At 43.6% G+C, this 26,300-nt stretch overlaps 1 long non-coding RNA gene across 1 annotated transcript in view; it reads right to left on the bottom strand.

Moving 5' to 3' along the window:
• The window catches only part of LOC311515187, an 88,215-nt gene that overhangs the window by 50,056 nt on the left and 11,859 nt on the right, over positions 1-26,300 (bottom strand). Inside the window, exon 2 of the long non-coding RNA XR_014710074.1 lies at positions 15,650-15,982. This is a non-coding gene — a long non-coding RNA (uncharacterized lncRNA). The remainder of the gene's footprint in view (positions 1-15,649; positions 15,983-26,300) is intronic.

A 26,300-nucleotide genomic window follows, 5' to 3' on the forward strand; every position in this document is an offset into this window, starting at 1 on the left:
TGCTACCAACTTGATTTATGTTTAGGGACCTTCCATGAAGGATATATTTATTTACTAGCACTTTTCAAGATCAGGAGAACCTCATTAAAAAGGCAAAAATATACAATAAAAAAAATCGCTTTCTGCAATTTGTGGGCAATAAAGTGCTTTCACTAACACTTTTCAATAAACGGACACTAATGAATGCTAAATTACAATGGAATTCCTCTGGAATGGCATATTACATTCACATTAATACCAAATGAACTAATTGTGAGAAACGTTCTTACAGCAATTCCATGGGAATTAGTGAGGAATTAGGAACTATCACAGTGATTATGCCCTTACTGTAAAGTTGCCACCCAATCCTGACTTTTGTGCTGGGCTCCTACTAATGTTGCCTGCTGGTACTTATGCACTGTATTTCTAGTATGTCATCAGACTTCACACATTCAATATTCACAATGTAAATTAAAGGACTGATTTCATAAACGGCCTCTGATTTTGTGGGTGCAGCTTTGTGCACACAAGTCATGACACCACAGGCACAAATGCTAACGAGACATAGGGGAACTACCTGACGGAGCCCACAAATCCGTTAAGGAGATATGGACAGCCTGTCATTCATGGATACAGAAATGAGGCTGCAATTATTTGCAGGTGCAGAATTATATCCAAAAGATGGAAGGCCATGTTAAGATCCTTTTAAAAATTATTATTTGTATTATAGTGGTTCCTAGAGGTCCAAGATCAGGACCCTGTTGTGCCAGGCTCTGTACAAAGCGTAATTAGTGACAGTCCCTGCCTGAAGGGGCTTACAATGTAAACAGACAAGAGACAGTAAGGGTGAAAGAAAGAAATCATTAGTTTCGCTGTATAGCTGGGGAACTGAAGCAGAGAGAGCTAGATCTTCCTCAGCTGATGTAAAGTGACATTGACTTCAATGGAGCTGTACCAGTTTACGTTGATTGAGGACCTGGCAAGCTGTCTTCAATGGAACTATGCCAATTTACACCAGCTGCGGATCTGGCCAAGGAAGATTAACTAAAATCACATAAGAAATCTGTGGCAGAGCCAGAAACTGAACCCCAGTGCTGGGCCTTCCTCATGAGACCTTCCTTCCTTTTTAAAAAACAGGCCCATACGGAATATTATTTAAAGGGAAATACTTGTTAGCAGGAGCTCACAATGCCCTCTTATAGTTACTTTATAGTTCATTGTACAGTAGCCATTTGTGCTTCCCTTAGTTTTAAAATCCCAATGTAGTATTTAATGCATTGGCTTTCAGCTCCCGATTATTATTTCATATTAGAAGAAGTCGCACTCTTTGGAAAAACCTCTGATTTCTGTTCATTGATTTATCCTCAGTCCTTTCCCCCGCCACAACCACCACGTGACAAAATGAATCCTCAGTCTGCAAGAGCCATGATTATCATGGTCACATAGCTCCAATGTGTTACCTATATCTAACAGGGGTGCAGGCTGCTGTATGTTTGTTTTTCATACGAAGCCAGAGGATTGTAATGGAAAACCCCTCAGCGCTTCACATATAAACTCAGCTGCAGGCTGCTGCTCTTTTGCATTCAGTGAAACCAGTCACCATCACATCGCAACATGGTGTTTTCTCTTCAAACCTATCGTTGTCTACCTCCTCCTGCCCTTGTAAGTAGGTATTTTGAATAACCGTTTTCTCTGAATGGCACGATAAACAACTAATGGAAAGTACATTATTCCAAATCCTGTCATCTGCACAAAGCTTGAGCAAAGGGCCTTTGATCTGAGTTGTTCTTCAGGGAGCAGGAAGAGGAGACAGAATCTTTCCCAATCACCCCACAAGCCATGGAGTACCAGAAAAGCCCCTCTGCAACTGGAACATTGAAACATGAGTTCCCCTTCAATCACATGCTCGTGGATGTGCATAGCAGCAAATTTGTTGGTCACATTCCTTTTCTCTCTCCTTAGCCTGACACAACCTCTTTGCCTCTCCAGTTACTAGCATGGATGCCATGGGTCATACAGGCTGGGCTGCTGATCCTCTCTGAGTCCTGCATAGCAGAACCCACGGGTTCCATTGTGTCTTGGAGACACAGATGCACCCTCCTTGGGGCAGGAACTGTGGTTTTGTTCTGTTTTCCAGCTAGAGAAAACTGTTCTTATGAGTTAAAAACCAGTTGTGGGGCAGGTAACAGAAAAACTGAGCAATTTATTGTATAATGGGCCAAGAGCTGCAGGCTTTTCACAGACTTTACTCAGATCCCAAGAATCAGGGTTGAAAGGAGCCTAAAGGCCAAGATGCCTACTATCTGCATATGCCTATCCATGAAGGAGACATTGCTCAGCAAGTTGCATTACGACACATCCTAACATCTGTTCTGGCATGCGGTAAGCAAGGAAAATGAGCAATGGTGTAGTCTTAAATCTGAAGGTACCAGAATGCCACTTTTAGAATTTTAGAATGCTAAAAGGGGCAGAGAGCATGGGATGAGGCTGGGGGCCAGAGAAGAGATGTGGGAGCAAGAATTATAGGGGAAGGTGGGGGGGGGGGAGAAGAGGGTAAAGCTACAATTCCCTGGAGTGTGAAGTGCCTCAACAAAGCAGCCCTCCAACACCTCACACTGGGAATGCAGCCCACAGGGTGAACGCCTCTTCCTGGGAATCAGACACTTTATTAGACACCAAAGTCTGGTGGAGGGCGGGGGGGGGTGGGGAGGGAGAACATTCTTCCCTTATTGCAGAGAAGATTTCAATACTTAAAATCAGGGGAGAGGACCTTCCCCATGAGCTGGGGGGTGACTTGTACCCTTCAGGGTCACCAAACCCAGCAGGGTCCTGAGCCCTCTGCCGGGGGGGAGGGGCATTATACACTTATTGGGCTCCAAATCCACCAGGGGGACCCCATGCCCCACCCCCTCTTTTAAGAGAGACAATTGCAGAAGCCAAAACGAGAACTTATGTCCAGATAAAAATGTGTTCCAAAATTGTGCCATGAAAATGTGGCATTAAAAAATTACCCAGTAAATAAACAATGCGAGACAAAAATTAGGAGACAAAACACATATGAAAGAATAAGACAATAATCTATATATTAATATAAAACAATAATACAGCTGGTACAATAAAGCAATACCATGGGGAGACATACAGTGCATCATTAGTATTCTGTTCTAATGAAGCTTGCAACACACAATGTACATTAACCAGTGTAAAGCCTTTTCAGCACTGTGAATATTCCACCACTTTACTGGCCCATTTATTTTAACTGAAAGAGGGATGATCCCGTTGCCAAGCCATCAGATGGTAAAAGGGATATATTTGATTGATAATAAAAAAGGGTCTGCCATTGCTTTGCAAAATATATTTCTAATTTAAATGCATGTGATATACAACATCAGTGCCATACTCAAAAGAAAAATAAAGATGGGGGATGGGTAAGGGGAGGGGAGAGAGAGAGAGACAAAACAAAACAAAAATCACAAACATCACTCACTTTTTTTCAACCTGTTCCCGTGATACAGATTGACAGCCCTTTTAATATGAAATAAATCAGCCAGGATAAGGAATGTCTTGGAGAACATACAGATTGAGCGCTGATTGACAGAGCTCCTCTGAAACCCACTCTATTTGCGCTTGGTTTTATAGCAGCTAACTTGAAAGGATGTCAGGCACTTTGAAATGTTTCAAGTGTTTTGAACCTAGCGAACAATCATAAAATGTGCTTATTGGTTTTCAGTCTGTAGTTGGAGCAGCATTCTGGTGAAGACAATGCTGAGGAAGGCCAGCCAGAAAAATGAGAGCGAAGCTTTTACTTTCCATTCAGATGCCATCCAGCTATAAGGATTTTTGGACTGCTATCAAGATTCCGATGTAGTTCACATGACATTTTAAAAAAAGATTCCTTATTTTGGAAACAGGTATTAAGTATGGCGAGAGCACAGCTTTGCATTCTCCCTATACACTTTATAGTCACTTTTAACCAAGGATCGGCCAGTCACATTGCTGATGAGACATGACATTTTTAAAGTTATGTGTCCAGTTCGTGCCACTGCTGCCTTCCTGTTAGATTCCACCCAGCATTATGCCAGCTTCGATAATGTTACAGATACTATGGTTAGCTGTCTCCTTGTGTTTCCTGAAATGTCCTGTGTGTATCGTTATCTTGCAAAGCAAATACCAGCACATGTCACAGTCACATTGAGAGAAAAAGATGAAAACTGAGAACAGTAGCACCGCCAGCCCATTTTAACAGCACCTCCCCTTTCAGAATGACATTTGGGGGTTTAAGGGCAATTTTTAAAAGTCTGATTTTAAAAGAATATATATTGGATATTTCCCATGTTTGTAAAGTGCAACACCTGTTGAGAAAGGAAGCCCTGAGTTACCCCCTCTTGTGAGGTTAGCCCAATGGGGAGGCTTGTTTCAGGAGCAAAAGGCACCGGGTTCAGTTCTTAAAGCCTGCACAAATCCTGCAAGGTTCATTCAGAGGGGTCACCAGGGAAATAAACACTGCAGGGTCACTTGCGGGGTCAGCTATCACAAACAAATCTCCAAGAATGCCCCATACAGGTGACCATTTCCTCCCTTCAGGCTTCTCCCCTCCATCCTCCAGGATACATCCCTGCTTTCCCCCACCTTCTGTCTCCGGTACCTCTCCTTACCTTACGTTTGATGACTTTGGGAATTGGCCTCTCTTCCTAGCTTACCCTTCATCCTGTGACTAGGTCACCTCCTCAACCCTGCATATCTCTAGTCTAGAAAGTACAAATCCCCACAGCAGGTTCTTCTAGAGGTTCCTAGATATGGGGCACTCCTCCCTTCCCCTGTTCAATCCTTACAAGGGTCTTTGAAGAAGGCAGAAAGTAGTGAGGGCAAAGGGAGTGGGGAAATGCTCTTTCTGCCAATGATCTGTACTGTGCTCCAGGTGACAGGAGAACTAGGTTCCTGGCTTTATCACTGACTTGCTGTGGGACCATAGGCCAGTTGTTTAATCTTTCAGACCCCAGTTTTGTCATCTGGAAATAGATCAAATTTCCTATCTCATGGGGGTGTTATAAAACCTACTGCATTAATGTTTGAAAAATGCTTAAGACTTTTGCAGGGAAGCTTCTATATCAGTACAAAGTGGTACTGCTACAATCCCTCATTCCCTCACAATAGATTATGGGCCTTGACTTCTGTGTCCTAGAGCATGGTGGCTAGAAAACACCTGGGAGATCCCTAGCTACCATGCTAGGGCTTATAGAGCACCGTTTGCAGTCCAACTGCTCTATACTGGGTTCCCTCCAGTCCACCCAAAATCATCTGTCTTGTCTGTCACTTTAACCATGCCCTCCCCCACCCCCGTCCCCTCCCGGCCGAATCACTGAAAGGTTCCTCATTGTGTTGTGCACCAAATTCAAACCTATTGTCCTTGCCTGCACCATGCAATCAGTCACTGCCTATCTCTCTGACCTGATCTCCTTTCATTGTCTGCCATCCTCCCTACTCTGACAATGACACCAGCCTCTGTGCCCCCATCTCACCATTTCTGTGCCTTATTGCATATTGCCCCTTATGCTTGGAGCACCCTCCTGCTTCCCAAGCCTCCTCCTTTAGTGCATTCAAATCCCCACTAAAAACTCACTTCCGTTGGGAGGCCTCTGAGAGGTAGGTGGGGAGAAAAGGGAACACCAACACAAGTTTTAGTGGAGCCATCTAGATGTGTTCAGGCCTTCCTGGAGAATCACATGATCTTATTACTTCACCCTTGTCTTCCCTCTCCCCTTCCTTGTCGGCCTATGATCCTCACTTGTGTCGTGTCTACTTTATATGGTAAGCTCTCTGGAGAATGTGCCTTTGAATTTTTTTTTGAGGCTTCTAGGATATTTGGGGTCATTCAATAAATAAATAAATGATAATAATAAGAGTGGTATCCTGCCCCTCAAAGACTCATTTCATCATGCAGAGGGGCACTGACTTCTATAAAGTGGCCACTTGGAAGTGAGGTGGAAGTAGCCGCCATCTGGCACTCCCTGAAGACTACACATGGGGTCATCAAGTCCCAGGACACAGACGAAGAGAGAACTGTAGAGGGACAGACTGCGACGGGGCTGTGAGACCAGCCTCAGCTCAGGTTCACCAACATAACAGCCCAAACTCAGCCTGATTTCAGGGTGCCAAATTCTCACACAGCTCATGTGTACAGGCACACCCACACACATTCTGATATAGAACCTCTTCCATTCTGTAAGGTCCCCAGACACTTTACAAACTTAACAAATGCCACAATTCTTTTAGTATTGTAATGCAGCCACCTCTGGGATGAAATGCAATAGCTCAACAGTCCACAGCAACACTATTTAACCGTCTTGGACCAGCTGGGAAGAAGCAAATGAGTGAAGAGTTTCTGTGTGAAGAAGACCCTTATTTCAGGGGGCATTCAGGTAGGCAGAATCGTTACCTGCTGGAATTTCATAGCTGGAATTTGATCAGGATACCACACTTAATATTTCTAGCTTTGAGGTCTACTGATAAGAGCTAGATATTATTATTATTACTCTTACACAGAGTGCCATGGGATCTTTAAGACTTACAAATGGCCAGTTTCTCCTCCAACAGCACAGAGATTCCTAAACCCATACTTGGGTATTGTTTCAATCAGAGATGACTCTCACCTACTGAGTCACGAGCACCACTTATAATTAGAGATGGACCCCCAGTTGCAAAATTCCGGTCTGGCTCTGGATGTTGAAATTGACTCCCCCGCAAATTTGCAGGGTCTTTGGAACCAGAGTTTTCAGTTTGTTCATTATATACATGGGGACCAGAAAGAAAACCAGACGCTGAAGAGAGTGGGTCCAAAAAAATGGGGAAAGAATCATTGTTGTCCTTGTGCATGAGGTGAGAGACTTGCTTGTGTGACCTTGAGTGATTCTCAAACTATTCAAAATACTCCCCGAAACCCAGTGCTAGCAAACCATTCTTTGCTAAGTCTTATGAGAAGAGAGTTGCTACCATTCAGCACTGAAGGCTTAACATTCTATTTCAATGTTATTGTTATTTGTTTGTGTAGGGTTGCCTTGAAACCTTACAAACCAGCCTGAGTAAAGGGCAGGAGCAGGGCAGAAACCAGCCTGGCACTCTGAGCATCACAAGCTGGTCCAACTTGTTCCAGGGAGGAAGTAATCTGCACCAGTCCTTTTCCTAAGACAGATTCATTTCCCCTCTGAGCAAGCTTCAGTGCACCTGCCACCATGGGGGAAGGAGCAAGGCTAAGGCTCCCTTCACTCTTCACCCATCTGCCCAGAAGGGAAAGAAAGGAAGATGCAGCCTGCCGCCACGGTTCCTGGAGTTGGCTCCAGCTGTCTGTGTACCCCAACTAGGCATGAAAGGGGGAAGCACATTCCCCTTTATTCCCCTGCACAGGCACACAGCAGAGCTCAGGGTTAAGCACACAGTGCCCAAAAGTATGCTAGGCACTTTACAAACACGTAACAAGATAAATCCTTGCCCCTACTGATCCACTGCATATCTCAAAGTTTTTATGCTGCACTCCTCATCACCATGTTATCTGCAAACTCCCGAGAGCTTACAGTCTAAAGAGACATCATACAGACCACAAGAGAGTAGAATGTAGCATGCGATCCCCCCCGCCACTGCGCACCCCCCTTCCTCTTTTCAGTTTTCTAACCTACATGTTTTCCCTTCCTTGCATTTGACTCTTTTGCCCATTTATAGTATAAACCTTTGGCTTTTAGTAGCTTAAATTCATTCCCATTAGGGAAGTGAAGCCTATCTGGCAAAACAAAAATGTTCCTCTTCCTACACAACCGACACTGATTGAGCCCAACAAGTCTCTTGTTTCAATTAAATGTGCATGTGCTTCATCTGATGTTACTCCAGTTACTCCACTCCCTTCCTACTGTGCTTTTTTCTTTTAGCACTAGCAGAGGTGCCTTTTGGTAATCTTGGCCTATAAATAGCAGGGCTGCAGGCTTCTCAAACACAGCCCTCCCCTCGCTCCCAATGTCAAGCAGTTTTCAGTAATATTTGTGTGGCACAAGGTCACTCAGACATCCTCCTTATTTTCTACTCCCCCACCCCCAAGGGGCAATTGTACTGTTGTGGCTCCCTTGCCTGGCATATCAAAGACACAGAAACCCGCCGCTCCTGGCCAGAAGGCAGCATCGGGAATCAAAGTGCAGTTCTTCAAGAGTCATCGGCTTTAAAAGGTAGCCCCTGGAGTGCTGAGCCACTGTGCTGACTCGCATCAAATCTCTCTTAAACTTGGAAATATGATCCAGTTGGGGAATGACTCTGATTTAATGTCATCCAAGTACTACAGGGCACACTTCTTAAAGAAACTGTTGTAAATTATTTGCAGCTAATTCTGCTGTGGATGGAGGCCATTGATATGCTCCCAAGTACAAGAGCCCTGCTTGTATCTAATAATTGTTATATCTTCTCTGAAATTTACTGCCGACGTCTCAATTTTAACAATTTAAATAACAAGCTTAACCAAGCAGAACTAGGCAAAGGCAGGCTGGCTCCCTTGATGAAAGCAGGACTACTCTTATGTCTGAGCACATTTATACTTTGACATGAGCAGTGACACACAAAGATGAAATCTGGTTAAAGCTCCAACTCTCTCAAAAATTGTGACAGCTTCTTAGTCTATGCAAAACTGTTTCCAAAGTGGGCGTACCTGTTACTTTTAGTTAGGAAGAATAATGAGAAAAAATTACTAGACGTTAAGGTTAGGAAAGGTGCTATATACTATATGTTGTATGCTGTGTTGTTGTAGCCATATTGGTCCCAGGACATTAGAGAGACAAGGTGGGTGAGGTAATATCTTTTATTGGACCAACTTCTGTTGGTGAGAGAGACAAAGCTACGCTATATGGCAATTCTATTTTTTTATTAAGAACAACATAAGTCTCTGGAAGAGTAACTTTAATGGATGTTGCGGCACAGCAGTCCATGCCACTGTTTCAAAACGTACTTGTGAAAGTTAACAGAATGTCTAAAAAAACTCTACCAATTATCCCATTCATTGAACCCAGCCATATTAGGACTGGTGTCCTCCAATCCTTCAGACATACTCTTTCTGAGCCCATGCCAGCAGTGGAAGGTTGCTGACATAATCACCTGTGTGACACAATCACATGAGCCACACTGAGGACTGGTTAGGAGGATATCTCAAAGTCAGCCAGCTGGCTGAAGCTTTGTGAAGGGCTTGTGCAAGGAGAAGAGCTGTCATGTAACAAGTACCAGCAAGTCTCACCACTCCTGAGAAGTTCTTTCAGCTTCAAGAGTACAAAAACCTGCTATAGATTATTAACAATAATCTAACATTCTGAGTTCATCTAGATCTGAGCTACATCAAATGCCACAAAAGCTATTTAATAGCTATGTGTTGGCCCCAAAGTGATGTATAAATGTTTCCTCACTCAAATATACCTTTGGCTTCCCCCACCTCCCGCTTCCCTGGGTGGCTCTCAGTTTGACAGAGGAGACTATATACCCCCATCATTTTGATAATTCATTGAAATAGGGTGCATAACTCTTTGAAGATTTTGAGAGCTTATCAGGTTTCAGAGTAGCAGCCGTGTTAGTCTGTATTCGCAAAAAGAAAAGGAGTACTTGTGGCACCTTAGAGACTAACAAATTTATTTGAGCATAAGCTTTCGTGAGCTACAGCTCACTTCTGTAGCTCACAAAAGCTTACACTCAAATAAATTTGTTAGTCTCTAAGGTGCCACAAGTCCTCCTTTTCTTTTTGAGAGCTTATCTGTTTCTATTTACTTCAATCTAGTCTGCAGGTGCTCCATGTTGTGCTGTGGCTGAAGTAAGCAAGCTGTGATTAGGATCCAACTTCCCTTATTTATACCAAGTGAGAACAGAGCTCCATCATCTTGCCCTTTCTTTCCTCACTTCTTGACTCCCTCCTTCAGCTCCCTCTAGTGTTCTCAAATATGTATTTTCTTAATGTACTCCTGCTCTTGTCATTTAGCAAGAGCACTTATCCTCGTAAGATGGCTGTGTCTTCTTGATTGTACGAATGGAGTTCTTTGAGGCCACAGGAGCTGACTGTGTTCCCTGTATGACTACAGCGGTTAGAGAGGACTTAAGCTCCTACGGAAAAAGCCTACATTGCAAATGCTGGGTGGCCAATATTGTGCAAGTTTTAACTAACCAGATCAGACCTGATGATTCTGGAGACTGAACTGAAGGAGCTGATACAGTTATTTGAGGCTGAATTATTTGCCCCTGAAGCATGGGAACCCTGGAGAACAATGGCCTCATCGTTCCCTAAATGGAATAACCCATTCAGAGGAGAGAAAACGCCATGAATTTCAACTTTCAGAGATTCTTATTAATTCTTATGCTGCAGGTAGGTGGGAGAGGGAGGGATGATTTTCTCCCTACAGAAGAAGCCAGTGAACAATCCCAAGAGAATCAGCAGACGCATCTCTGAGGATGCCCCTTGCCTCCTACTGCCAGCCCCACCCTGGCTGCCCCTGAATCCCCCTGCTGGGAGGGTTCTCAGTGTGGAGGGGGATCCTGACACAAATAAATCCAGCTGGAGTCTGTATATCTTGGGCCAGCTTTCCCCACAGATTTAGGAGGGGAAACAGCCTGTCCCGACCCACTCTCCAGAATAGCAGAGCCAGAACCTCATGGCAGGGGTTCATAAGTATAAAGGGGAGCAGGAGTATCATGGGCTGAGATCCTCACATCTCTTTAGGTGTCAAATTCCCATTGATTTTAATGGGATACCTTTGAGGATCTGCAGTATGTCAGAGTCTCATTGCATTAATTATCCACTGAGGAATATGGACATAAATTAAACTGCTTGATTACAAAAACAACCGGTTTATGAAGAGGCTCCATGCCACAGGAAACTCACATAGCACAGATACCAGTATAATCTAGTAAATGAGCACTGCGGTGGAAATGCTCTTTTTTGGCTACAGTCCAGGGAATATGCAGAAGAGCACTACTATCACAGGGTGGTGAAGGAGAGTCACTGCTTGCAGAGTTCTGTCAGAAAGATTTTCTTATATCTGCCGTGTGGCTCCTACATGATCTGATCACATGAGATACAGCCTCTGACAAAATACCTTTTCTGAAATGGAGCTAAAACCAAAGCATGGCAATCACTTTGCTTGGCAGACTTTCTGAAAGAACTTAACAGGGGAAGGAAGAAATTGCTGATATACCTTTGAAAATCCCAGGCCCATTCACTTGGTACATGCAGTCCAGAATTATGCTGAATACCAATATGAGTTTACATCAGAGGCAGGTTCAAGACGCAAAATTACAATCCGGGTTTCCCTTACACTTAAATTCAAAGGGGTTCAAATGCCAGAGTCTGAATCAAGCCCATCTTTAGTTTAAACAACTTTGGGCTAGATTGTAGCTTTGTCACAAGCCCTGTATACAGGGTCAGCACATAGCTCCATTGGCCCAGGTCAGTGCAGGCAGGGCCATCCCTAGGGGGGTGCAGGGCCCAGGGCAGAAGTGACGAATCCATCACTTCTGGGCCTGACCTGTCACTTCCAGGACCAACTGCACTGGCCAATCGTACCAGCCCGCGGGGCCCTCAAAAGTGCGGGACCCAGAGCAGTTGTCCCGATTCGCCGTACCCAAGGGACGGTTCTGAGTGCAGGGAAGAAGTTGTGCCTCTTTAGGCAATATTCCCTGCTCCTCCACTGCACTTAAAGTTGAGGAGGGCAGTGATTTGCTGCAGGCTTATACTACCAGCAAATCATATCACCACCCCTATGCTGGCTCATGGTGCTGGCTGGTGGGGGAAGACCCAAGATTTTCCCACTCCCTGCCCACCTGCTCCAGAGAGGAGAATAGCAGGCACAAAGTGCCTATTTACTCCTGCACATCTGGAACCTGTGCTGTATGGAAAATGTAAGCTATCTCTTCCTTTTCCTGCTAGATGCTTGCATCTCAGGGGCTCTGTAGGAAAGCATGAGATCTGGACCTAGCAAAGTCAGTTTGCAGCCAGCAAGCCAAGAGTAAGGCCGGGTTAGCTGTGATTCTCTGTTTTTAGGGAGCAGCCTGCTTTGTCTCTCCATATGTTTTGCATTCTTGTGTGTTATCATTTTGAATTATAAGACTAAAAGAAGTGTTTCATTGTAACCTTTAAGCAAGAGTATTTGATATTTTTATCTAACTTCTCTGTATGTATGCTGTGGCCGTAACAGACCCAAGGCATAAGTAGCCCATGTAGTGGCCCAAGGGATTCCTACTCATTCTTATGTATGCCCCTGAACAGCTGTCATCAGCATCTAGCCCTTTATATACACAGGGATCATGGCTCTCCTGATATTCGTATACTCCGTAAAGCTTATAAAAAGCTTTCATTTCAAGGTCTCTTTTAACCACACTATTTTATTGTATTAAACTTTGTAAACCTATCTTGCTTATAATGTGACAGATGCATATAGAGAACTTGCCTCTGAACATAATTTGTACATTGCTTTTTAAAATATGTACTGGCATATACAGTTCTGTTTCCAATAAATAAACAGAAATGATTGTCTATTTAGTATGTTTAACTAGTGACATGTTTTAAGTGATATTGAATATTGAAGTGATGTTGATTCTTTAGGTGGTTAAAGAGTCTCTTGCAAGAAGCCCTGGAGATGGGTTTGTGAGGAAAAACCATGGCTGCAAATTAAATAAGACCAAACTTTGAAATAACCAAGATGCCCCAAGCTGGCAGTCCTTGCTGACGTAATTATTTAGTATGTTTATTACAGTAGTAGCTCAGCGCCAACCAAGAACAGGACTCCATTGTGCTCGGCATTGCACAAACACAGAGTAGTAGACAGTCCCTGTGCCAGAGAGCTTAGACTCTTAATGAACTCTGGACATCCTTAAGGTTCTTAGCTGAGGGTTGGAAGCTGAGTTGACAGAAGCAAAGCACACTTAGCTCCCATCTCCTTCTTTCCATCCCACCTCCTTCTCCACTACTGCTTCCACTCCTGAATGAGACACCTCTAGCCTTCTTGTTCCCCTCACAAATTATGGCATTATTAGAGTGGGAGAACCATATCTCCTCAGTTGCCAGCTTCCTCCCTGCATGGAGTCTCTCTGACCCCCACAACAGTCCCTCTGTACATATTACCAATCTATACTGCTTCCCAACTTGAAGGTTCAGAATAGAAACTACTAGCAGGGGATGTCAGGTGAGAGGATGCTTTCCAAAGAGAGTGGAAACAGAGCCATTTGGGAATCACTGTGGGCAAGAATCCCAACCTGACATGCCTGGAAACCTGGAAAAAGGGAATTCAATTACAAGCTCAGTAACTGCAGAATGGTCATGGAGTGAGCATTTGGTAGACTGAAATTTCATTGGTGCTGCTTATGCACCTGGGTGAATGCACATATGGCAAATGCCATTCTTATGATCGTCACCTGCTGCACACTCCGTAACATTTGTGTGGATGAAGGGGATGTTTCTGTCCTGAATGGGCTCAGAACAAGTCTGGTTTACAAACCCTCTTCAAGCAGCTGGATCTCAGCCACATGCAAACTGGTGGTGGTTCCCAAAGGGCATGGAAAATCAGGGATGCCACATATGCACACATCTTAGTACAGCAGAGAGGCAGAGGATGACATCTCCTTGTGCCAAGGGACACCTTCACACCTTATGCAGTTGCTGGAAATGCACATGATGGAACACTGGTACATACTTTTGGATCTACATACCAGGAATGTAATTTCAGTTACAGGGGCCGTTTATGCATGAGGTAGTGGCAGATGCTGTCAGTGCCTGTATTGTTACTGGAATTATGTTCTGATTTTCTGCAGGTGAACTAACCATAAACACATTCATTTACCCCTTTTCTGTGTTGTCGATAAAGTTCTGCTATGTTGAAAACTAGTAGTACTTTCTGTAAGCACATAACATTAACTGCACTTTCCCCATCCCTCCTGTGTCTCCTTGAGCCTTCAGATATTTCTGAAGCTGGGGAGGGGGATGATGGACAGACAAAAAAATGTGTTCGCAGTATCATGGCACCAGAGAGTTACATGTGTGCCGTGAATCATGAGTCCCTGTCCTGAATCTGAAAACATCTTCAGTTCATCATACTGAGGAAGGAGGGTCCACACAGAAGTCAAGGAAAGGATAACATGTATTAAAACTACTAGATGGAATGTGTCATGTAAATATTTTAAAAAAGAAAGATCAACCAAAAATCTAAAAAATTAAGGGATTGAAACTGGGAACACTGGCCAAATGTTACTGTCTCTGAAGCCATCTCCTTGCCTTTCCCCAACACGGAGCGGAACAATGGGGAGAAATCACTCATGGGGAAAACCGGGGACATCTGCACAGGATTAGGGGACGTGAGCACTTGGTGGGATTCCAGGACATTGTTCCCCTCCTGGATACTCAGGGGGATCCCGCAGTGAGGGATTTTGGGTACTTGTGGAGGGCGAAGTCCCAGGAGTCCTACAGGCTCCATGTTCTCCCCCTGATTACTCAGGGGAGTCCTTGAAAGAGGTTTGGTCTATGAAGATGGACCAAGCAGGTTTACACTGCCGTTGAACCTCAAGACCCACCTGGAGTTTCTGCTACATCAAAAATTTGCTGAAATATGCTTACAGGGCTGGGAGACAATTCAGCAAGCTTACAGAGTTTCCATGCAAAAGGAGATGTGAACCACAAACACTGCCCACTCACTTCCCACTCCTGGCATCACCAGAAAATCATGCCCCTGTTCCCACCTAACAATGGTGAAATGGACAAGGAAAGAAAGAGACAGCCCACAACTTTATTTGGTTCTCTGAAGTTTCAGATGAACACCACAAGCTCCTTACTTCTCCACTGCAAAGGGACATTGCCCTGTGTTTATCCAGCCACCAGACTGGATCCTTCTCCCAAGCCTGTTTTCCCGATCTTGTGCAGCATGGGTCAGTGTGGGGAGAAGTCAGACACCAGGGACAGGGATGATAAAAAAAATTGTAATCTTCCAACGGAGAAAGGATTGCTGTAATTTACAGACAACCAACGTGTTTTACAATTGTGTTCGGTTCCCTTACCATTCCCCAACCTCACCCCCACTCCACCTCCATCAATTTGTATGGGGATGGTAAGATGGCGGGGGGGGAAGCACTGAAACTGTTTAATATTCAAAGGGACAAAAGACATCTGTTACTAACTTCAGAGAACAAACTATATATTTTCTATAACTGTCTTATCCCCAACTAGGATCTTCCTAACCCTACCCCTCCCTTTCCCTAGTCCACGTGGCCCCAGGACCCTCACTGCCTGGCTGTTGACCAAGAAATGCACAGACACAGAGGCACAATGATTTTTCATTAATAATCTGTTTTTAAAACATAACTTTAGCCAAATGTGTGATAGTGGTTCATCAGAAATCAATAAAATCATTGATTTGTAACCATGTCTTGCCTGGGGACCATTTCAGTATGGAGCAGAGCAGGTACTGGATAGGCAGAGGGGAGGTTTGAAGGATTTGGTAAGGGGATGGGACGTGACAATGCCATAGTTTCAGCACTTCAGTTCAAACCCACGGAGATATAGCAATGTATGCCATATTATCTGTGCACAGTAATTCAAATGCCCTGGTTCTTCAAATCAGGAATTTAGCATCAGAGCAAGAGGGGTTATTAAGAGGGAGGGTATGAGGCCATTGTAACTTACCAGCCTCAAGTTCTGGTTGCTGCTGCAGCTCAGGGTCCTCCTGAGGTTTGTCGGGGGGGCTTCTTCACTTGCCTCCTCCAGGCAGAGGTGCAGAATCACATGCTCCTCATCCTCCATGGTCCCTGCTGCCTCCTTGCCCTGGCCCTCATCAGCATTCTGTTGGACAACGAGGCTGCTAGGGTTGAGGAGGGGGTCCATCTAGTTCAGGATCCTGTAGTCCAACAGTGGCCAAAGCCAGATGCTTCAGAGGAAGTCAACAGAACAGGGCAATTGTCAAGTGATCCATCTTCTGTTGTCTGCTCCCAGCTTCTGACACTCAGAGGCTAGGAACACCTACAGCATGGGGTTGATAAAGAAGTGTCATGAGCTACTTCAGGCTCTGTACTGGGAGCTCTTGATAGCATCTCGTAGAAGTGGCAGGCACAAACTCCTCGCCCCACACACACTCCTCCTCCAAACAACCAGCAGTGTGGTCTGCACACTTGTGTGTGCATTTAACGTTCAGTTTTCAACTAGAAACATTTGGGATTTCCCTCTAAAGCCTTAAAAATCAGGAGACAGTGTAAGAAACCCTGCAATGTATTGTTTTATGCATTTTAAGCCAATCTCATTATTTTTTTAGGAGGGTCTGACTCATGAGTTTTGAAGTTGTAGGATTGCATACAAATAATGGTATTTCTTTTCAAAGCCTCCTCCACTCAGAGCTGGGGAGAGGTGGACAAGATGGCTGACAGTAGAGGGGGAGGAGGCCCTGGCCCAGCAGGAAGTGGTAGCAGTGGAAGAGCCTCCTTGTGGACTCCTTAGGGCAGTAATCAATGCGGGGCAGTGTTATGGTCATACTGAAGGCCTAGTCATCTCCTCACACACCCCTTTGTTCCATATCTATTTTCTTCCCTGAACAGTTTTCCCACCCATTTTCTTGTTTCCCAGAGCAGCATATTGGTCTGACAGACAATAGTCATAATTAACAGTTTCCCTAGTGGTCCAGTTTAGAATTATCCTTCTGTTTTAACTTTCCTTGCTTTTTAACAAAGCACTCAGCATTGTTTTAAACATGTTTCTAGGATATGAATATTAATATTCTCTGTACAAGCATCGGGCCTTATTCCTCAATGGCTTTACCATCTCTCTTTTGCTGTAGTGACCTTACAGTGTGCAACTTGTCCACCTCTGAAATTCATCTAATTTCAGTTCTTGCCACTTGTAAAAAGTATCTGAAAGTGTTTGCTTTCCTTGGGTATTTTCAAAGCAATCACCGTTAGCCCTGAATTTATCACTTTCCCAAGCTCTTTATTTCCTTATTTTTAAATTGGACCCTCTCGTTTGTTTTCAATGTATTTCAGTTGGAAATGTGTTTTTTTGTTTTCACACGATTGTATTTGTTTCAGTTAGTTGCACTACCTTGAATGCCTTGGCCTGGTGCAACAGAGTATAAATGAAATTAATAAGCATCAGGTAAAAAAAACAAAAGGAAGTACTTCTTCACACAAAGCAGTCAACTTGTAGAACTCGTTGCCAGGGGATGTTGTAAAGGCCAAAACTATAGCAGAGTTCAAAAGAGAATTAGATAAGTTCATGGAGGATAGGTCCATCAATGGCTATTAGCCAAGATGGTCAGGTCAGATGCAACCCCATACTGTTGGTGTCCCTAGCCTCTGAGTGCCAGAAGCTGGGAGTGAACAACAGAAGATGGATTACTTGATAATTGCTCTGTTCTGCTGATTCCCTCTGAAGCACCTGGCTTTGGCCACTGTTGGACTACAGGATCCTGGGCTAGATGGACCATTGGTCTGACCCAGTATGGCTGTTCTTATGTTCTTAAGATAAGTGTTTGCAGGATCAGGGCCCTCCTTTTTTAAAAAAGGGATTCATAAGAGTATAAATAAAAACTGTGGAGTAAATGAAAGGAGAATTTGGCCCAGAGAGTGAAAGCCAGACTCCAGTTAAGTCTATGGCAAAATACCCATTGACTTTATGGGGCCAGGATTTCAACCAAAATCAAGAAACCCTTCCTAACATATGCTCTAGAGAAGATCTGTGCTTGAGCCAGACATGAATCCCAGCCCCAGGGTGAAAAGTGTGAGGTTTGATTAGCAGTTTACTGATTTTTAAAGAAATATTTTGCAAATTTATGACGTTACAAAAGGATGTTGTGATCTTTGCACAGTCATTATTGGAAAGCACTTGACTTGTCATGGACCATGGCTAGAGATGGAACTTCAGTTTCCAGAAATGATAGTCCCTTAACCTTCACAATCACAGACATTTTCCAAAAAATAAAACAATACAAATAAAAAACAAATAAAATTGGAACATAATGAATAAACCAGAACACTTCTATAGTCCTTTCTCAAGCAGGATCAGCATGACCAATTAAGAAAGGTGGGCAAAAGAAACTGTATTTTAGTCTTGAGTTTGCAAAAATCTCAGTTGGTTTTGGTGTTGCAAAATCAAAATCAGGGGCGGTTTGCACCAAAGATCCAGTTTATCCAAACTACCAATGTTTGGGCATCGATAAAATGTTCTGGTTTTGGCATGTAACTTACTTGATAGTCAAAATAAAATAATTGGATCAAAAGCCATTGGATACATAAAACATTGGATCAAATTTATCCCTGGTATAACTCCACTGCAGTAGGCTTATGCCAGGGGATAATGTGACCCTGTGAGTCTTTTAATAACATATTGAGTGCCATTCTACATAGCTTTCAATAAAATAATTTAAAATATGTTATTTTAAATGTAAATAGATAGGTATTATTTTGAGGGTTTTTTTAAAAATGGAATGACAGAGCCTTATCTACTGACGTGCATATACATCATCTCAAGAGAATATTTTGCATGTTTCCATAGATTCAGAATACAAAGATTCTTTTTGTCTTTTTTTTCTATGTGTCTGTGTCCAATACCGAAGTTAGTTGCTACTGTCTATTAAAATTAAATTAAAAAGGGCTTCCTTCTTGCATCTGTATCAGAATTGCTTCACGAACAGATTTTACTTTGCAACCTTAAAAGTAGTTGTGCTTCTTTCTTGCTTTGTTCTTTCATTATGTGAGACTCCCCGTTAGACGGTATTTTATTCTCATTAGAGCACTGCTTGTCACATGTTTTCACCAGAACCATTCATCACCAAGGTCAAAGGGTGAATATCGTGATCTATTACGCTTAGAGGGATCTAATGAAAAGCCATATAATTATCCAATTTTAAGAGAAGCATGTAAAAAAAAGAAGGGGGGGAGGAGGGCATTTCCGATCATTTCAGTTGTTTTGTTTCCCTGAAGCAAAATTCAGCACCTGATTGACAGGACATAACGATCATTCTTATTGATATGGTGATGTTAATTGTAGAGCGATATTTAATAAGTCCCATATTCCTGAGGTAAATGCATGCTCTTAACCTGCACCTGAACCTGATTTTTGATGCAGTGTGAGGATGAGACAAAGAGGCAGACAGCTGAGCACAAGTGGATTCTCAGTCTTGTGTGGCAGAATGGAAATTGAAATCTTCAGAATCTATTAGGAGAACAATTCTGCAGTTGCTCACACTTTTATAAATTATGCTGTATGTGATGCTGAGACAAAAAGTCAGGGAGTTGCAGTTGGGGGAAATCACCATGACTGTACTACAGCTCCAGGAGTAGGCTTTTTCCAAAGAGGTAGGAAGCAGTTTACATTTTAATAGAGACATACATAAATTAGATTAAAAGCCTACTGACTACTGTGCGACACCTGTCCTGTACAATGTGCTGCAAATAGCAAAAATGAAAGACACAACAAAAATAAATAAGGCAGAAAGGTGCAAATAACATAGTAATTTAAGTGTGGTTTACATGCATAGTCCTAGCCTTGTGATACTAGCCAGCCAGACCAACAAAAGGTGGATGTGCACCATAGGAGCACCAAAGGGGCTGAGCACAGGACTGGGTTTCAGGAGATCTGGATTATATTCCTGGATCCACCACCAATTTGCTTTTTGACCTTGAGTAAATCATTAATCTCTCTGTGCCTCAGTTTCCTCCTCCATTGCAGAGAGGTCATAATATTTCCCTATATCACAAAGGTAGGAAGCACTGTAGAAGATGGTCACCACACTTTTTAGGATAGAGGGAAGTTGGGGATCCAAAATTCAAACTGTGGGATTGACCCAATGGAGCTTGATCCTGCAAAATGCTGAGGACTGTGGCCCCAATCCAGTGAAGCACTTAAGCATGTGCTGAAAGTTCATTAGGACTTTTCATGTGCTTTAAATTAAGCTCTTGCTGGCTCGGGGACAGGGTGCTCAGCACTTTCCAGAATCAAGGCCATTGTGAGGACCACATTAGAGGTGTGCGTATGTCATTTCATTTAAACAACAGAAATGAATGGTGCCATTTGCTACAAAGGACTTGTTTCACTTGCAGAAATAAGGCTTGATAAGGTACTGAACACAGGGACAGGGCCTCTGATGCTGTGAGATGTTGTACAACACTAGATAGGGAGGACTCTGAGTTACTACAGAGAATTCTTTCGCAGGAGTCTGGCCAGCGGGTCTCACCCACATGCTCAAGGTCTAACTGATCATCATATTTAGGGTCAGGAAAGAATTTTCCCTCAGGTCAGATTGGCAGGCCCTGGGGCTTTGTCACCTTCCTCTGCAGCACAGGGGCACGGGTCACTTGCTTGTTTGAACTACAGTGGTGAAGTTCAGACTGATTGCGATGGTCCCTGGCCTTAAAGTCTATGATCCCATTTCCTTCAGAGAGAGTAGAAGGCTCTCCACACCTTGCAGGATTGTGCCCATCATTAGCAGGCCTAGTGTAAATCTGGAGACAGCTGCCCATACCTGTGGTTAAACCAAAGAAACACATGTGGGGGAATGCTCCATCTCTGGCAATTTTGAAATCAAGATTGGAAGTTTTTCTAACAGATCTGCTCTAGTTCAAACAGGAACAAATTCCAAGAAGCACTTGGAGTTGGAGGGGTGATTCCTAGTTCAAGGAGACATACTCACCTTAGCTCTGATTGAGCTAGTGCATTAAAAATAGAATGTGGCCAGGGCAGCGAGAGCGGTAAGATGGGCTAGCTGTCCCAAGTACGTACCGAGGGTCACTAAAGGGCACGTTCTCAAGGCAGCTAGCCCCTACCACTGCTTTTGCTGTCATTGCTACATTCTATTTTTAGCCTGCTTGATCAGAGCTAGCAGGGACATGTCTCCTTGAGCTGAGAATCACACTCCCAGTTTGAAGTGGAGACATACCCTAAGAGGATGTCAGAACTCCCTAAATGTCCCTATGCTGACTTCCTGGACTACTCCGGCGCTATACAGCCAGTTACTCCCCTCCAGAGGAGGTGGGTGAGAAAGCGTGAAACTTAAACTCCACCCACACATACTGGCCGGAACAAATGAAAGTACTGTAATTTTTGCTGCAAGTACAAGATAGAAGCAAATGACTTCCTCCAGGAGGACACAGGGGAGGTACTGTAGCTCAGGTTTATGTTTCTGAGTCCCAGTGCTTTGCTAGAGTACTCCTGTGATGGTGCAGTTATGCACCACCCCTTCTTCAAAGCTATTTGAAATGCAAAGTCTAGCCCATGAAGAGGGGTGGCGCTTACTCTACAGAACACGTTACATGCTTTTTTCCCCCTAGTTCCTGCTTTGAGGGGCAGATTTTGATACCTTTACTCACACTGAGCAGTACCTTACCCCACAAATTGTCCCCTTGACGTGAATGGGTCTACTTAAGGAATAAGTAAGATGAGTAAGGCCCCAGAATCAGGTCCAAAAAGGCAAGCAACTCAAAAAATAGATATCCAAACTGAACCAAGGGGGAAAGAAGGGAGACACAGAAGGAAGGCTGTAAAATTGAATGAAATACACTTACACTAAACCAAAAGCGACACTAGATTCATAGATATTTAGGTCAGAAGGGACCATTATGATCATGTAGTCTGACCTCCTGCACAATGCAGGCCACAGAATTTCACCCACCCACTCCTGCAAAAAAAAAACCTCACACCTATATCTGTGCTATTGAAGTCCTCAAATCGTAGTTTAAAGACTTCAAGGAAAAGAGAATCCTCCAGCAAGTGACCCGTGCCCCAAGCTACAGAGGAAGGTGAAAAACCTCCAGGGCCTTCCAATCTGCCCTGGAGGAAAATTCCTTCCTGACCCCAAATATGGCGATCAGCTAAACCCTGAGCATATGGGCAAGATTCATCAGCCAGATACTACAGAAAATTCTTTCCTGGGTAACTCAGATCTTAGCCCATCTAATAACCCATCACAGGCCATTGGGCTTATTTACCATGAATATTTAATTACCAAAACCATGTTATCCCATCATACCATCTCCTCCATAAACTTATCGAGTTTAATCTTAAAGCCAGATAGATCTTTTGCCCCCACTGCTTCCCTTGGAAGGCTATTCCAAAACTTCACTCCTCTGATGGTTAGAAACCTTCGTCTAATTTCTAATCTAAATTTCCTAGTGGCCAGATTATATCCATTTGTTCTTGTGTCCATATTGGTACTGAGTTTAAATAATTCCTCTCCCTCTCCGGTATTTATACCTCTGATATATTTATAGAGAGCAATCATATCTCCCCTCAACCTTCTTTTAGTTAGGCTAAACAAGCCAAGCTCCCTGAGTCTCCTTTCATAAGACAAGTTTTCCATTCCTCGGATCATCCTAGTAGCCCTTCTCTGTACCTGTTCCAGTTTGAATTCATCCTTCTTAAACATGGGAGACCAGAACTGCACGCAGTATTCCAGGTGAGGTCTCACCAGTGCCTTGTATAACGGTACTAAAACCTCCTGATCTTCAATTCCTTAACACTACTAACACATTTAATAAAGTGTTATAAAAATGCCAATAAATAGTATATTAACTTTTTAAAATACCAGTTGCAGCACTTATAAATAAAACTGAAAGCCACTCCTGCTGCACTGTATGGTTTGCTCATGCGATGAACAGTCAGGATCTATAACATTGTAGGGCAACTGCTAAGAATGGCTGAGATGAGATAATGTCAACTTTTTTTTTTATGGACACAAGCAACTGATTTTTCAAATGATTCTGTGATGCACCATCTAACAGCATCCCCAGAGATTATCCTGGTTTACCCCTTACACTTTTAGCATATTTAGGAGGTGCAAAATAACAAATTATACAAGAACATTTGCACCTTGAATGTTATAAGGTGAAAAAATTGCCTGTAAGTGAAATTATAGATGAAATATATATTCCACCAAACTTAAAGGGAGATGTAGTACCTATAAGCAGCTGTGGAGAGCAAAACATGAGTTTGTAATGCAATATTTTTTAACTTTATTAAATGCACCTTCCACAAAACAAAGGGGGCATGTATACAGTTGCCAAAATAAAATAAAATAAGTAAAGACTCTTTCTCTCACTGAGAGGTAGAAAAAATAAGACTATCCCTATAAATAGCCAAACCTCCAAGCCACTCCCTCCCCAGCAAAAATATATGGAAACAAAAAAGCCAGTACTATTTTGGGTTGCATACTCAGAATCCTCAAGTCATGAATCAGGGAAGCAATAATCCCTTTCTGGGATGGCATTTATGAGACTGCACCAAGAATAATGCTCACGTGTGCTCAAACTGAAAAAGAAAGCGATAGCCTGCTCCATATTTTAACCCTTGTCTTCTTTTTTCTCCTTTTACTTGCTGTCAATCAGGTTTATGCTTTCCAACTGTACAGGCATAACCATTTATGCATCCCCTCCATTTAAATATTAAGGTGGATGGTGATGGGTGTATCAGAAAAATGCCAACATATTGGAATGTGTCCAGAAAGAAGTAACAAAACAAGGGACAAGAGGGACCGATGTATAAGAAAAGATCAAGATAATCAAATAAATAGGGCTTGACCTTACCCTCAGTCACACCAGGGTGAATTGGGAGTAACTTCACTGAAGTCAGTGGAGCTTCACTAGTTTAGACCCCTTGTAAAAGAGATAAGAATCAGGCCCATATTACTTGAACAGAGGACAAATAAAGAGGAGATACCTAGAGATGGTCTAAAGTCTCAGAGAAGGAAACAGACCAGCCAGTCACCAGAAGAAGGTAGGTTACAGGAATATGAACCTGCAGACTGGCTTCCTGAAGATGGTGGGGAAGGGGTCCTCTGAATAGCTCCGTGAAGATCAGCCAGTCACCACCTGAGAGACTTGACACTGAAAAGGCAATAGGACACTGGAGCAGGCTGCAGAGACTCTGCCCACTAAGAAAACCTACCACCTATTTAGAAAGAGTTGATGTCTGTTGTGAGACAGCAGAGTGGGTCGGGGGGGTGGGGGGTGGGAGGGGGGAGAATAGCAGGTTGAGCTTTGCACATGAAACACAGGATCTTTGGCAGTGCAAACAGGAATACTACTCTGTGCACTGCTTATTCTACCTGATCTAAAACTATCCCTGGCAGATCATCCAGACCTCAGACCAATGTTCCTGCACAGTCCAGTGTCTCCTGGATCTGCAGCCAGAATGATACATCCTAATGGAATGGCTGACCCCAGAGTCCACAGAAGCAATCGGTTCACTCACCATATATCTATTTACACAGCAGTGCAACCAAGCCTGCCAGCTAAACCCAAACAAGATTCTCCTGTCTGCTAAGGCCACATTGCATAAATAGCGCAAAGTGGCCTTAAAGCATTCTAGACAGTGGAGAATTCCCCCTGTGCAGCCACTCCCCCTACTGGCATACATCCATCTGAGACAGGCTAACCACTTCCTGCATCAGCTGCCCCTCCAATCCCCACCAAAGAGAAGGAAGGGACATGTCCTGGGGTGAGGCATGGGCAGGGAGGAGACATGGTACAGCAGAGCTCCACTATGTCCAATCCTTCACTGCCTCTGTGGAGCCCTAACTTGCACCAGGACCAGGAGGTCCTGAATCAAGCACCCACAGTCAGCTCCCAGCAGCCACCACTCTCTGCAGTACCTCAGCTGTGCTTGAATGTAATAAAGAATCAGGGCCTGAACCTTTAGTGATTTCATCACCAGTGATCATTGTCTACTAGCACTTGAAACATACAAGCAAGGAGAGAAATTCTTTGGTGGAGTTCCAAGGGGGTATAACGAGGAGTAATAAGAAAGGGAGGAGAAAAGAAGGAGAGTTCAGTGGTTAGGATACTTGCCTGGATTACAAGAGACCTGGGTTTCAATTCCTCACTCTGCCACAAATTTCCTGTGTGATCTTGGGCAAGTCACTTAGACCCAGATTCTCAGATGTATTTAGGACCTAACTCCTATTGAAATCAATGGAAATTAGGTGCCTAAACATCTCTGAGGATGTCTCTCTGTTCCCAAGTACTCCCTGTGCAAAATAATGATATAGTCTTTCCATACTTTATAGGATTGATAGGGGCTATGCACATATAGCTAGGATGTGCTGCTTGAGATTCAGCCTAGTATGGAGTACTCTCACAAGACTAGTGGTGAACACCCTATCATCTCAAACTGGACTGGACACAGCAGTAGAGAACACACATAGGGAACAATCCTTCAATGCCAACAGGATGGACTAGGAAACTGATCTCTAATTTCCATGGGGCAAATCCTGAGAGGTGCTGAAAAAACCACTGACGTCTCAAAATGTGGCCCAAGGAATCCTTTCCACAGGCTGTACATATGAAAAAAGGTACTAAACCCAGAGCTTCCTAATGCCAGAAACATGCACATAATTCCAGAACACCACATGATTCCCTTAAATCATATTGCATTTTAGGAATCCTACTCCTCCAGGGATCCAGAATTGCTTAGTTGCCCCACATGACATAGATAAAATCCCTACTTAGAGGATAACAACCTTAAGAATTGTTCTGACCAGGTGTCATAGGATGTATGCTTTTATCACAGTAGCCTGCATACATGTGGCATAAGAGGGATTAGGACTCACTTGAGAAAGAAATAGCTTGTCACTCCATCAATTAGAAGGTCATAAGAAAGACTGACTTTGCTGTCACCCTCATGGGGAAGGGAGGGTGGAAGGGAGAAGGAAATTACTGCAGCTCTTGAAAAGGTCCAATTTACTTCTCCGCACACACCTGGCCAGAAGCCCTGGCCTGCAAGTAGTGGGGGCCCGATAGATTGGGGAGGCATCTGTGTCAGATTACGAACTCCATTTTGTTTTGTGAATCCCATTTTGTTTCAGGGACTCTACTTTGTACTGTAACCTTCATTTGAGAGTGCGATCTCCATGGTGTATTGCAACCTCCTTTGTGGATTAGAGCAGCCATTTTGTAGCAGGGTCTTGACACCGAGTGGACAGACTGTGGCTATGGTTACACTACAGAGCTTACAGTGGCATAGCTGCACCCATACAGCACTGCTATTGCAGACACTCTAAGCCGACGGCAGAGAGCTCTCCCATCGACTTAATTATTCCAGCCCCCGCGAGCGGAGGTAGCTTTGTCAGCAGGACAACTTCTGTCCACACCAGTGCTTAGGTCGATGTAACTTATGTCACTCGGAGGGTGGCTTATTCACATCCCTGAGTGAAGTAATTATACCACAGTAAGTGGTAGTGTGTACATAGCCTTTGTCTGAGTAGCGATGGCAGAGCCACCAAGGGCGATCAAAACTGAAGGACTTTTCCCTCTTAGAACAATGGCTTTTTTACGAGTAGGGCCAATGACTTTGAACGACT

Source organism: Lepidochelys olivacea (assembly GCF_965140295.1).
Source record: "Lepidochelys olivacea isolate rLepOli2 genome assembly, chromosome: 2".
Lineage (NCBI taxonomy): Eukaryota > Metazoa > Chordata > Testudines > Cheloniidae > Lepidochelys > Lepidochelys olivacea.